We start from the raw sequence: 13,581 nt of genomic DNA on the forward strand, positions 1-13,581 counted from the left end.
ATCTACTTGATGTGTATTGATGGATTCCAGAAAGGGCCCCTATCTTTGACACTATTCACTCTCCAACAAATCTACCCTACTGTATGATAATTAAATTCCCGTTAAGACAGAGCCTTTCATTTTTTATGACTATGGTTCTCAACCTTTGTGTGTCAATGCCACAAGGTACTATAGGATATTTTAAATTTTTGAGGGAAACACAGTATTACTGAAGATCTTTTACTAGCTGAAGATAGTAAGCCATTTAGTTTGTGCTCTATCCATTTTGATGACATTCTTCAATGACTGAGATATATACTTTTTATTAGTATTTTTGTCTACTCCAGTAGATTCAAAATTTCTCTCTTCTAATATCCTGTCTTTGCAAAGCTATTTTTTTAGCAGTTGCTGTGATAAAAGGCAAATACTTTGCAAAAATCACTGTGAAACAGGAAATGAGGGTCATGTTATCTAATCTAATTCCAAGTTTGAAGAAGTTGTGTGATGTTCAAGAGGTGTACATATCTCCTTAGTGATTGTAGTTGTTTAAAAATGAAATAAAATGTATTTTCTTTCAATTTATATATATGTTATATATAATATATAATGAAAACTAAGTTATTAGGACATAAATACTCATATGTTTGGAACTAATAATATTCAATAAACAATAAGGATTTTATTTTGTTTCATTTTTTGATTCCAAATGTATTATGAGAAAACTGATTAGACACTAAGTCTGAGTCTCATGAACTGAGAATGCTTGGGAATGTCTGCCATAACAATCTAAGAAATGAAGGTATCAAAGTCCATGGAATCTATTTGCTTATATCCACACTAACGTGTAAATGACTCAAGAAAGATCCTTTCCTAAAAATCTGATTTTGACAAAGAACTTTGTCCAGATAATAATTTGTTGTCACCTGAACTGTTTGAAATACTTTCCTAAATGACCTCCATATATCTTTTCTCTTCTTTCTCCAATACATCTTGAGGAAAACATCAGAGGCATCTCCCTAGGCATAGCCTTAGTCAGGGAGATCAAAGATATCATAGAATTTAAAGTGGAAGGGACATCTGAAATCATCTAGTATTTCAATTCCTTCACTTTACAGATGTTTAAATTTATATATAGTGACTTGTGCAAAATCACACAATTATTAGTCTAAGTCACAGAGTCAGAATTATACCCCATTTTCCTCCCCTTTGTAAAAAGCTTCAATGACTCATGTTTTCTAATCAAATATAAGCCATCACTTCTTAGTCAACTATTCAAAGTACTCTATAATGCATCAACACTGTCCCTTTCTAGTCATATCTCATACCTCTTCTTTTTATGTATTCTGCACTTCAGTCAAATTTCCCATGCTCTGGATAACTCCTCACTATCCTCCCTCTGGATACCTATTCATAACATTCTGTACATTTAGAACACCCTCTCTACCATGACTCCTTGCCATAATCCATGTAATTTACTCTCCCTTCAAATCCCTGTTTTATAAAAAGCAGTTTTGTGTTGTAAAAGTCTGAGAAAAGTTATTTATGTGAAGGAAATTGTTAAACCAATTGATAAAGAATGTAATATATGGACAAATATATAATTAAATATTTTGATGTCCTAGAGCAGTGGGAAAAAAACTTTGGTTTAATTAAATCTGTTAAAATATATGTATAAACAATTTTCAAGTGATAATTGAACAAATTTGGACAGAAAATGAGCTATGTCATAAATACAAAGGCTTAAATCACCTTGGTAAAGATATGAGGTGATGCCTCATTTTAAATGAAGTTTGATCCATTTAAATGTGCAGAGAAAAATATTATTAAGAACCAGAAAATGTATGTATGAAGAAATAGAGCTTTGGTGATGAGAAGTGAGGTGTTATATAATGTCAAGGAATTTAGAGTTCTAGAACATTATGTTCTCTCAGTACGTTTGCATATAATTATTTTAATACCCAAGTGTATAAACTTAAAAATGAAGAGAAATTATAAAAATTTAAAATCTCAATTATACTTAGAAGACTATTGATTTCATAGGTAAAAATGGTGAGTTCTTACTTTTTTTTCTTGAAAAATTAGTTAATGAAATCTATGCAGCTTTGATTTAAGCCATGGAAGTTTGTATAGAAGACAGGAAATAGGAGACTGAATCTAAAGAGGGAAGAATAATAGGAAAGAAAGAAATATCAGAAGAACAAAAGTCAATTGGTGGAATTATTTAAAGAAATCAGCCAGGAGGAGCAATCAGCTGACAAGAAGGTTTTGGTTACTATTTTCCAGTTGGCTGAATAAAGATTGTCATTCCAAATTTTGCTCTTCAAGGCCACTTAGAACTTTAAGCAAAATAAAACTTTTCAGAATTGTCTATGACTCTTTTCTTTCCACTTGGACCTGAAAAGGATATGGAGAGAGGGAAAAGAGAGTTACTTCAGTGACATGTCTGTAAAAGCAACTTCCTATTAAGGAAACTAACAAGCAAAATACCAAGAGCAAACAACAAAAACAGACCTGAGGAAGAGAATAAGCATTTATATAGTGTCTACTATGTACCAGCCACTATTTTAATACTTAAATGTATAAAACTTTTAAAAAGTCATATAAGAAATGTTGAAGACAGCTATGATTAAAAATGAGTTATGGCTTAAAAAAGGAGTAAATGCTAAGTTCTCTACAAATATTGCCCCATTTTAATCTCACAAAAAATCCTAAGAGGGAAGGTTGTTATTTTTCCCTTTTGTAGTTGAAAAAAACTGAAGGACAAAGGTTAAGTGTCTTTCCAGTCACATAGCCAGTACATATGTAAGACTGGATTGCAATTCAGGTCTTCCTGCTTCTAGGTGTGCCACTTGATGAGTTTGGCTGTTCTGTGCTTAAATAAAGTATGTGAAGTTCTACATAAATTAAGATTTGCCACTTTCTAAATGTCCCTTTGAGGACAATTTTAAATTGAAAGAAGTTATAGAAGGGTAAAGGCTTTGCCTAGTAGAGAATCTAGATCTGCAGCAGGAGAAGGGTTTGGAGCAAGGGAACTAACATGGAGAAATTAGATATCCACACACACAAGTGAGAAGTAGATGCCCTTTGGTCACTAGGCTTCTACTTCAATTTTATCTGTTGTAACATCAGCCTATTGAAACTCTATCCTAGTTCTAACATCCATTTAAGGTGTCACCATCCATATAATTAAAAAATTATACCCAACTTCTCTTAGCATAGACATGACAAATATTATCATACCCACTTTTCACATGAGGAAGCCTTGAGATCAAAGGATCCATTCAGAGTCAAATGACTAAGTAAGTACCATAGTTGGGACTCTGCTACAGGTCTGTCAATGGAAGATTCTACAGCTCTTTCCCTTATACCAAGATAGCTCCTTTAATCCTACTGTTTCTTGGAGTAGGCCTTTCACACCGATATTCACCTTGGGTCAAATTTATATTATAACATACCACAAGGGCTACAAGATTACACACCTAATGGGGAAAATATAACTGTGTTTTGATTGTTCTTTGGGAATTAAGTAGATATCTCTTTCTTGCTTTCTATGGGTATTAAGTAGGAAAAAATAATTCCTGAATTTTTTTCTTTATTCTTGCAACCAGAAGTAAACTTACCTTCCCAAAACCCTTTTAAAACTTCATTTCTGCCATTTTCCATAAAAGGCACTAGGCTATTTAGGATAGTATGACTGCCATATCTTTGTGTATCTCAAAGTATTTAACAAAGTACATGCCATATAGTAGTCATTCAGTAAATTATTTCTATATGTTGGCTACATGGTAAATTGTTTCAATAATTTACGAAGCACAATAGGATTTTCAAAAGAAATATTATAGTAGAAAGTAAGCTCCTTGGGTGAGTCTTGTCTTCCTATCCTTAGCATCTTGCACACACTGAGAACTTAACACATTTATGCTTCATTGAATTAAATTACACAAATGTAAAGCATTATTATTAACAGTCTCTAAAACAGAGAAAAGTGCACTCCCAGTCTACCACACTCACTCCAAATATGGAGAAGTTGGAGAAGCATTGTCTGCTTTATAGAGGTATAGCATTTGAGGCTTAAAGACTTATATTCAAGTTCCACTTCTTACACATTAGTGATGTAAACAGGGGAATGGACAAGCTCTCAGTGCCCCTCCTACTTTATAACACTGTAAACTGCACATGAGTTGGCAGTTTCCATCAATAAAAAGGGTTCAGGTGGTGAGTGGGAGACAGAGAGTACTGGACACAGAAGAACAGAGACAGGGACAGAGACACACACAAAGAGACAGGCAGAGATAGACAGTCAGTCTGAGATAGAAAGAGACAAAGTCTTAGAGAGATAGAGGCAGATAGAGACAAATAGAAAGAGGGGGAGGAGGAGTAGGAAAAGAAAAAGAGAGGGAGGGTCCAAAGGACAGAGGGAAAGAGGGATAACAAAGGAGGAAAGAAAAACAAGAAGGAAGGAAGGAAGGAAGGAAGGAAGGAAGGAAGGAAGGAAGGAAGGAAGGAAGGAAGGAAGGAACAAAGGAACGAAGGAACGAACGAAACACAGGGTAAGAAGGGAGGGAACTTGCGCAGTTTGCACTCTTTTGGGATTCTCTGATAGCCTTGGAGAATTCAGGACCTGTCAAAATGAGGCATCAGAATATTTTTAATCTTGCTTCTTATCCTTATTACCTGTGAGAATTTAGGATTGTAACTTATCCTATCTAGAATGTAGTTTACTTATCTGGAAAATTAGAGGATTCAATCTGTTAGACTCTGAGGTGACTTCCAGCTCAAGATCTTTGATACTATGACTTAAATACAGCCACAAAAATAATAATAATAGTTCGTTGTATATAAGGTTTTAATGGTTATAATATTCTTTCTTCTGAACAATTGTAAAGTTTATTATTATTCCCATTTTCAGAAGGGGAAAATAGAGTTCAGTAAGGTAAGAGGATTTATCCAAGGTCTTTCTGAGATTGTTCTAGAATGGAATGAAAGTCTCCTGATTCCTAGCAGAATAAGTCCTGTTGCTTATTCTATCTTTCTAAAATGGAGATGATAATAGTTTCATGTATATCTTTCTATGAGTTTTTGTGTGGGACCAAGTTAGGGAATACATGTAAAGTGTTTTATCTCATATAAATGAAAGGTATAATTATTCGTGTAGGCATTCCACAGGCACAACCCATATAGGCATCACAACTGCAATACCTATACAATGCCACTGCATCTAAAAAATGCATGTCTTTAAAAAAATAATGAAGGATAGTTATTACATATTTCATAAGTGGTGGGAAGTTGGGGAAATGCCCTCAGCTGCCTGCCTATTTTTGGTTATTTTTAGAACATTGCTCTTAAGATCAGTCCAGCTAGGATTTGTTCAGCAACACTTCAAGTTGGTAGAAAATGGTATTTGATTTAGATTTATTCTCTTCTGGTGGGACATACAGATGCTCAGTGAATGACAAAGTATAGTGCCATGGAAAAGGTGGCAGATTTGGAATCAGTAAGAGTCAGGTCCAAATCCTGCCTCTGATATCTAATTGTGTGATGCTGAACATGGCATTTATCATTTCTGAGCATCATTACTCTCATCCTTAAAATAAGAACGATAATAATACATGTGGGTACCATCCACCTCCAAAGGTTGTTGTGAGGTTCAAATGGTATAATGTAGTAGATGTTTCAGAAATCTTAAAGTGCTGTAAAATATCAATTTTTATTATATTCAAGAGACCAGAACTGTGTTAATTAGATACTTCCAATGTAATACAATGCAAAATAGTATTATTAAGACCTCTTTAGGTAGCATATTGGACAAGTCCATAGGGCAGATGAAAATGTGGATAAAATGCTGTCGAAGAGTTTATCCTTTAACAGGTAAATGAGACACTCAAAAAGAAAGAAAGATCTAATATGCAATGATATAAGAGAAGTATGTTAGGATTTACAAAATTAATTTCTTTTGAATTATAAAAGGGAGAGATTGTTATTTTGGAAGATCAAGGCAAGCTTCATAGAGGAGGGGGCATTTCCTTTAGTCTCTAAAAGATAAATAGTGATACTTAGCTAGTGAAGAGAAGAGAGAAATATTGAATACAGGCTGGGAAGCATGAAGACATAAGAACTATTATGGAAGTCAAGGAGGTCACTGAGTTTTTTGGGAGTGCTCAATGAGGGCATCAAGACTGTTATATGAGATAAGACTGGAAAAGTAGGCTAATCCTAGATTTTGGAGGTTGTGATAGTCAAACAGAAGACTTTGAACTGTATTGTGGAGGCAATAGGAATTTACCAGAAATTTTGGAATAGAGGATTTGCATGATCTGATCCATGGGGGAAAATCTTGTAGATTATAAAAGGTGGGTTAGAAGGAAAGAGCATGGGAACCTGAAAGTTAAGAACTGGAGTATGCCTAAGGGGTAGTGATGAAGATCTAGTGATGCCTGTGGGAGTAGTAAAGAGGGGGCAGATTCAAGAGCTATTTGGCAGCTGTAATCAAAAGGACATTGTAACTGATTAAATATGAGAGGCAAAGGAAAGATAAGTCAAACCTAGTTCCTAAATTATAGATATGGAAACCGGTTTAAAGGCAAAGTGACAGGTCAGAAGGTTTCTAGATGATTGGAGGGGAAAATAAAAAGAGCTCAACTTTAGACATATTAAGTTTGTCATGGCAGTGGAACAACCATTTGGGGATGTGCTTAAGGAAGCTCCAGATATGAGTTTAGAGCTCAGAAGAGATAGCCAGACTGGAGGCATGCATTTGAGCATCATCTATATAGATGGCAGGTGAAACTTGAAAAATCAATGAGATTGTTGAGTGTGAGGAGTGCAAAAAGATGAGATAAGAATATCAAAGACAGACCTTTAGGGAATAAATAGCCAGAACAGAAAGTTGGAAAAGGTATGAGAAGTCAGTGAAGGAATAGATAAAGAAGAGGAGTTTGGAAGTTCTCTAAAACCAAGAGACTAGAGTAATAACCATGAGAAGAAGGCTCAACATATAAGGTATTATAAAGAGGGACAGGGAAAGTAAGGATTGAAAAAAATTCTTAGCGTTTAGTAAGTAAGAGGTCATTGGTAACCTTTGAAAAAGCAATCTCTAAATGGAGAGACGGAGATGGACCAGTAACTGAAAGTTTTAAAGAAAGAGTAGTAAGAAGGTAAAGGCATTGGATATACTTTTTCCTCTATCTGTTAAGTAGCAGAGGGAGGAAGGGGATGAATTCAGATAGTAGCTGAATAAATGATAAGGAGGTGCATATATCGCTGCGTGTGTGTGTGTGTACCTGCCTGCCCATATATGTTTTCCCCTCTCTATTGTAGATTGGAGGGGAAGAGGGTGGAGAGGTTAATGATGCTGAGAAAATCCAAGGAATGAAGGAAGAGAGCTCAGGGCCTTCAAGAGGAATGACCTCAATCTCCCTAAATAAAGGAAAGAGACTAGGTCATTTACTTATTATTATTATTAACAGTGATAAAAATTAATTTCATCACATTTGACATTCATGTAGCAATAATGAAAGATATCAGATGTATAGCTTAAATGTTACAGTAGTACCCCTGAGATACTTAAGAAACTTGGGAGGAAAGTCCACTAAGATTTACATAAAGTAAAAGGGCATGGAGTGGTGGTGAATGAACACTCGCAAGATAAAAATTGAAGATGTCCCAATGACCTAATAATAAAAACAGCTATAAATGTGATATCTATATGGAAAATGTATATATTGCATATATATGCACACACATATATACACATGTAGGGCAGCTAGATGGTGGAGTGGATAGAACACCAGTGAAGGAGTCAGGAGCACCTGAGTTCAAATCTCATCTCAGACACTTGACAATCATTAGCTGTGTGACCTTAGGCAAGTCACTTAACCCCAGCTTCCTCATCCTGGGCCATCTCCAGTCATCCTGATGAATGTCTGGTCACTGGGTTCAGATGACTCTGGAGGAGAAGTGAGGCTGGTGACCTGCACAGGCCTCCCTCACTCAAAACAAAGTCAAGTGCAAGTCATGTCATCATTTCTCTAATGGCATGGTCTTCTTCAGCAATGAAAGATGAACACACACACACATACATGTGTAGCTATACACACTATATCTGTATGAATACATGCATGCACACACATGTATGTAATACAAATGTGCATATGTGCATGCATTTACATGTGTGTGCACATATATAGACAGTGTATACGTGCATATACACATAGATGTGGGTGTGTATGTCTCTATAGTGTATATATATGTATATATACATACATACAACACATATGCATATATTTTCAAAAGAACAATAGCAGATTAGTTACTTGACCTAGCATAAACTTTCTATAAATTTCATCAAGAGAATGAGATAATTCATGTGATTTTTATTATGATTTATGACTAAAAAAACACTTTTCATGCAGCATCTCACTTAGTTTTCATATATAACATTTCACTTAATCTCTCTGTGCTCTAGGTAACTCTCTAAGACTATAAATTGAAGAAAAGAGGCTAAACTAGATTGCTATAAAAATTTTTCACCTGGGATTTCCCTATACTGAAATCAGAAGTCCATTTCAATCCCATATCCTTACTTTATTTCACTGAGTCTTTCCAATTGTACTTTGCTTGAAGGTGATCATTTAACTATTGTTACCCCCACTTTATAAAGAAAATAAACCCTGGAGAAGTAGAGTGAATTGAATAACATCTAGCTCTCTAGTTGGTATTCAAGCTGGAAGGTTATCCTCTTATATCCAAACCCTCTATTCTATGCTTTCTCTATTGGTTTGTATGTCAAAGACTTATGGGGGAATCTGTCATAAGCAATCAGTAAGGGGATAATTCAAACTCTAGGAGGTAATGTAATCCCCCAAAGGAAGGATGCCACAATGTGATGGTGATGTTGACGCTAATCAAGCTGAGGATGATTCAGATGACAATAATACTATACATACATATATACGTGCATACACACACATATATACATATATATGTATAACAAAACATACAACCTTGTGTATTTTACAAAGATAGTTAGGTGTAATAGTAGATAGAGCATTGAAATTGAAATTAGAAAGACATATATTTTAATTCTACCATAGATATTGACATGATTTGTGACCCTGGGGAAGTAATTTAATCTCTCTGTTCCTCATTTGCTTCATTTGTAAACTTGGGGTGAGGATTGTGTGTGGATATAATGGTTTCCAGCTCTACAGTTATGATCCTATGGTCATTCTATAAATATATTCTTGTGTCTTCGTAGCAACCATGAGAACTTATGAGGGTAGGAATTATCCTCCATTTTACCTAGGAGGAAACTGAGTCATAGAAAATTGAGGTGACTTGTTGAGTATCATACAAAAATGTCAGAACAAGCCCTCAGAAGTAGATCTCCAGAACATAGCTCCCCTCGAAGTCAAGTGAAGTGCTCTGCACATGAAGAGTTTTAAAAAGGTCAAGGTTTTCTGAGTGTTCAAATGCCTACTCCTCCTTTCAGGGTCTGTCATGTCAATTTCCTTTTCCTGCTCCCATTGAAAAGGCAGTTTTTGATCTGTCTTTGTGGCACTCCAAAGGCTAACTGCATTTCTGAATCTGCTAAGAGTTCTCTACATGAAGAAAAGGGCACTGTTAAGAATTCCCCCAAAGACAAATTCAAATATTTAGTTAGGAAGAGATGACACACATTCTTACCTAGATCTCATATGACACTCTAGTCGGAGTTACTCAACTGACTGCCTGAAACCTGTAGGGGTCAGAAACCTGGAGAGAAGCTGCAAGGTTTTTAAGAGGCCAAAACAGATATCACTAATCCCTGCACTAAAGTTCACATAACTTCCTTTCGGGAAAGCTTCTCAGAGTCAAGTCATTTTTGTTCTACACACAGTGAACACTGCTTTTGGTAATTGTTTTTCTCAGTCTACAACTTTTATATAACTAGATGTTTCAATTTCACTTCAATAAGTACGTACTAAGTACCTACTAAATGCAAAATCACTGGATTGGGCCCTGTGGATACAAATATGAAAAACAACTGAATCCCTACCTGAAAATTACCATAATTTTACAAGGTGGGATAAAATATGTATAAAATGTAGTAAGTTGTAGAATCTAGTATATGACTGGAGTGAGTCACCTGACATATATGAGGACAAAAGGATATCTTTTAGATTCTAGGATCAGAAAAGGCTTCATAGAGAAAATGGTGTAGCCGGATCTTGAAGGAAGAGAAGTGTTTCAACAAGTAAAAATATGGGGGAAAATCTGTTCTAACACATGAGGAGAGCAAAAGTATAGGTTTAGCTTTAAGTTTATCTGAGAGTTAGCTACCAAGTGAATGGGACCCAGGGTGGATAGGTTTTCAGTAAATAGGATATCTGGAGTAGCTGTTGATGCCCAAGGTGATGAAAAGACTTCTCTGTATCTTAGGCAGAGTTTGAACATTTTCCATTCTGAATTTCACAATACATATATCTTGGTCCAATTTTGTCTCTAGTGTATCAGATCACTCAGAGCTACAGGGTTCAAAGTGAAAAAAAAACTAACGAATACAAGTATATTCATGCAGGCTTCTAGGTTGCATAGAGTGCTGCACCTGGAGTCAGGAAAATCTGAATTCAAAGCTGACCTCAGATACTTAATAGTTGTTAGACTCTTGCTAAGTCATTTCAACCTCTTTTTGTCTTAGTTTCTTCAACTGTAAATTGGAGATAATAACAGGACTTACTTGAAGGTTGTTTTGATGATCAAATGAGACAATATTTGTAAAACATTTTTAGTACAGTGCCTGGCAGATAGTAAGTACTATATAATGCTTATTATTTTCCTCCCTTCATATACTCCCAAGGAAAACAGGTTCTCAAGGATATTAAAAGTAGTCCAGAAGAAGATGTTGTTGACTTGTTTCAGTCATGTCCAACTCTTCATAACCTTATTTTGGAGTTTTCTTGGCAAAGATACTGAAGTAGTTTGCCATTTTCTTCTTCAAGTCATTTTATAGATAAGGAAATAAGGAGAAAGGGATTAAATAACTTGCCCATGGTTACATAGCTAGTAAGTGTCTAAGTTCAGATTTGAACTCACGAAGATGAGCCTTCTTGCTTCACGTTCAGTGCTCTATCCATTCTGCCTCCTAGCTGCCCCCCAGAGGAAGATAAAATCAAGTTAAAGCCCCCAGACAAAAGATTAAAATCTTTGAACAAAGAAGTTGTCTGGGAATCTCAAAAGTTCCCTGCCAGGGTCTTGGAGATAATTTTATATCTTCCTTTCCCAAAGAATCCACAGTTGAATACAAATCACTCCACCTAGGGACGGATTTAGGACAAAACGCCCTCATGAGTTATTTGCATACAAAAGATCTGGTTGGTGTGGTGAGGAGTGTGTATGAGGGGATTTCAGACTTGGTCAACTCAAACCTCCACAGTCCCAGCAAAATCCTGGTCCATAATAACGTACTACCCACTCCACACCCTACAAGTTCTTGTCTACTGCAAATTTTATTGATACATTTTTAACAGATAAAGAAAAACTATTTAATTGTTCAATCCAGTAGAGTCCACTGGGAAAGTATTCAACTTCCTTTACTATAATACAATAAATAGTATTATGCTATAATGATAGCAGTGGACATTTATAACTCATTTTATGGTTTGCCAAATATTTGACAAAATACTGGCTTTCTTTATAGGTAAAGAAACTGAGCCTCAGAAATGCAGTGATTTGTATATGATAATATTAATGTTCTTTCTTGCCAGAAAGAGTCTAAAGTAGTATTTCATTTGAAGTTTCCTGAGTTGAAATCCTTAGCATGATTCATGATGCTTTGCAGTTCACTTAGGTGAGTCCTTGTCCTAGCCATGAGAGAAATTGTTGACAACCGAAAGTAGCATGTAAACATTAGCCACCTAAAAGACACTGACCCCAAACAGGTACATGAAGTCATTTCTTTCATGAGACATTAACACAATCAGAGTTACTTTCTGATTTGGCCACCAACCACAAGAAGATGAATCCTGAAAGTGACTGAAGGACAGAGCATGTACAAATAACATAAAGCATCTTCTGAGTGTTCCAGACTTTCAAATTCTTTGCTACCTTAGGAAACCGGTTCCAAAATCCAGGTGTTTTGTCCATAATATGCTATTCAACGGAGTATCAGGAAAATAGATTGAATATCTCACCTATCTATGGGTTTGGGGTGTACTCAGAAAGCATGAATCCCCAAGAAAATAAATATATCTTTTTATATTACATATAATGTTTCCCCTCTACCTCTTTTTTTTTCTTCTTTCTTTCATTCTCTTTCTTTTAAAAAATTCCAAATTGCAATTAGAGAGTTTCTAAAAGACAATCTTTGGAATTCAGGTATTCACTTAATTTATTTTTAGCTATAGAAAAGTAGATAATATGTTTAAAAATAAAGTTATATATACCTTAAGAAGAGACAAGCACAAGGGAGATGAATATTTTAATTCATTAAAAAATTATCAGCATTATTTTCCCAGATAAGGGTTTTACTTTTTTGCATGAAGTACGGCAAAACATTAGACTAACAATACCAGAAATAGTCATGATTTGTTGTCAAAGTTAGGGGTGCTCCAGGCAAAACAGACCCTATGGACTTCAACAGGGCAGAAGATGGACTTCTTCATCCACTTAGTCAAAGCTTAGGAGGTAAAAATGCAATAGCAATGTTGTCACTTGTAGCAAGCACATAGTACTAAATGTAAGATGAAATCAACCATATGTTGTTTGGGGTTTCTTTTGGGAGGGGCAGAAGAATTTCACATTACTCATTGAGACATTTTTCTCTGCTCTGGTGTCAGGGAGAAAGACCTTTCCCCCTTCCCACATTCTGCCCTGGACACTGGAAGTTATAATGCTGGGAAGATAGTGGTCCAAGGAGTAGCAAAGCAGGACTTGCATGCGAGCTCACATGGTATAAATGTTTACACCCTCTAATTTCCACTGCCATAGGAAAAAGCCTTTCTTACCCCCACTTTAATTAGACCTGTGCTAAGAGGCCACATCAGGATTCTTCTTTTCACAGAATGGAGGGTTTCACTCTAAGAGGTCTTTATATGAATTTGTAACATGAAACTTGAAAAACAGAAGATTTGGTAAAGGGATGCACACATATGTATGTATATGTTTACATGTGTGTACATGTATGTGTATGTATATATATATACATACATAGATGGAGAGAGAGAGAATTGATTAGGAATTTAAAGGATTGTTGCAAAGGACAAGAATTAGACAAACTGATGAAAGAATTGTGGTGAAAGATACCATATTTATTTAGAGTGAAGGTTTTGACGTATATGGCAGAACATCAATGATACTGAGTACTTGAAGGGGTGTAGAAAGGAGGGAACATAACAGAGGGAACCAAAGTGGGGAAAGAGAATACAGAGTTCTGCCATACATGAACTGTACCTATTTAAACTTATTCTTTTTCTCTTTTGGGATCAAGTACTGTTTGAAAAATTAAGGAGCGTCCATGCTCTGTAGAAAAGCCTACACATAGCAGGTGCTAATAAAATGAAAATATTCTTTGAATACACACATGCACACAATCCTACATACACACATATACATAGTTTGTGTATA

At 35.5% G+C, this 13,581-nt stretch overlaps 1 long non-coding RNA gene across 1 annotated transcript in view; it reads right to left on the minus strand.

Moving 5' to 3' along the window:
• Positions 1–2,183: 2,183 nt before the first annotated feature.
• The window catches only part of LOC140498204 (uncharacterized), a 59,615-nt gene continuing 48,217 nt past the window's right edge, over positions 2,184–13,581 (minus strand). The window contains exon 6 of the long non-coding RNA XR_011965022.1: positions 2,184–2,373. This is a non-coding gene — a long non-coding RNA (uncharacterized lncRNA). The remainder of the gene's footprint in view (positions 2,374–13,581) is intronic.

This window comes from Notamacropus eugenii, chromosome 4, assembly GCF_028372415.1.
Source record: "Notamacropus eugenii isolate mMacEug1 chromosome 4, mMacEug1.pri_v2, whole genome shotgun sequence".
NCBI lineage: Eukaryota > Metazoa > Chordata > Mammalia > Diprotodontia > Macropodidae > Notamacropus > Notamacropus eugenii.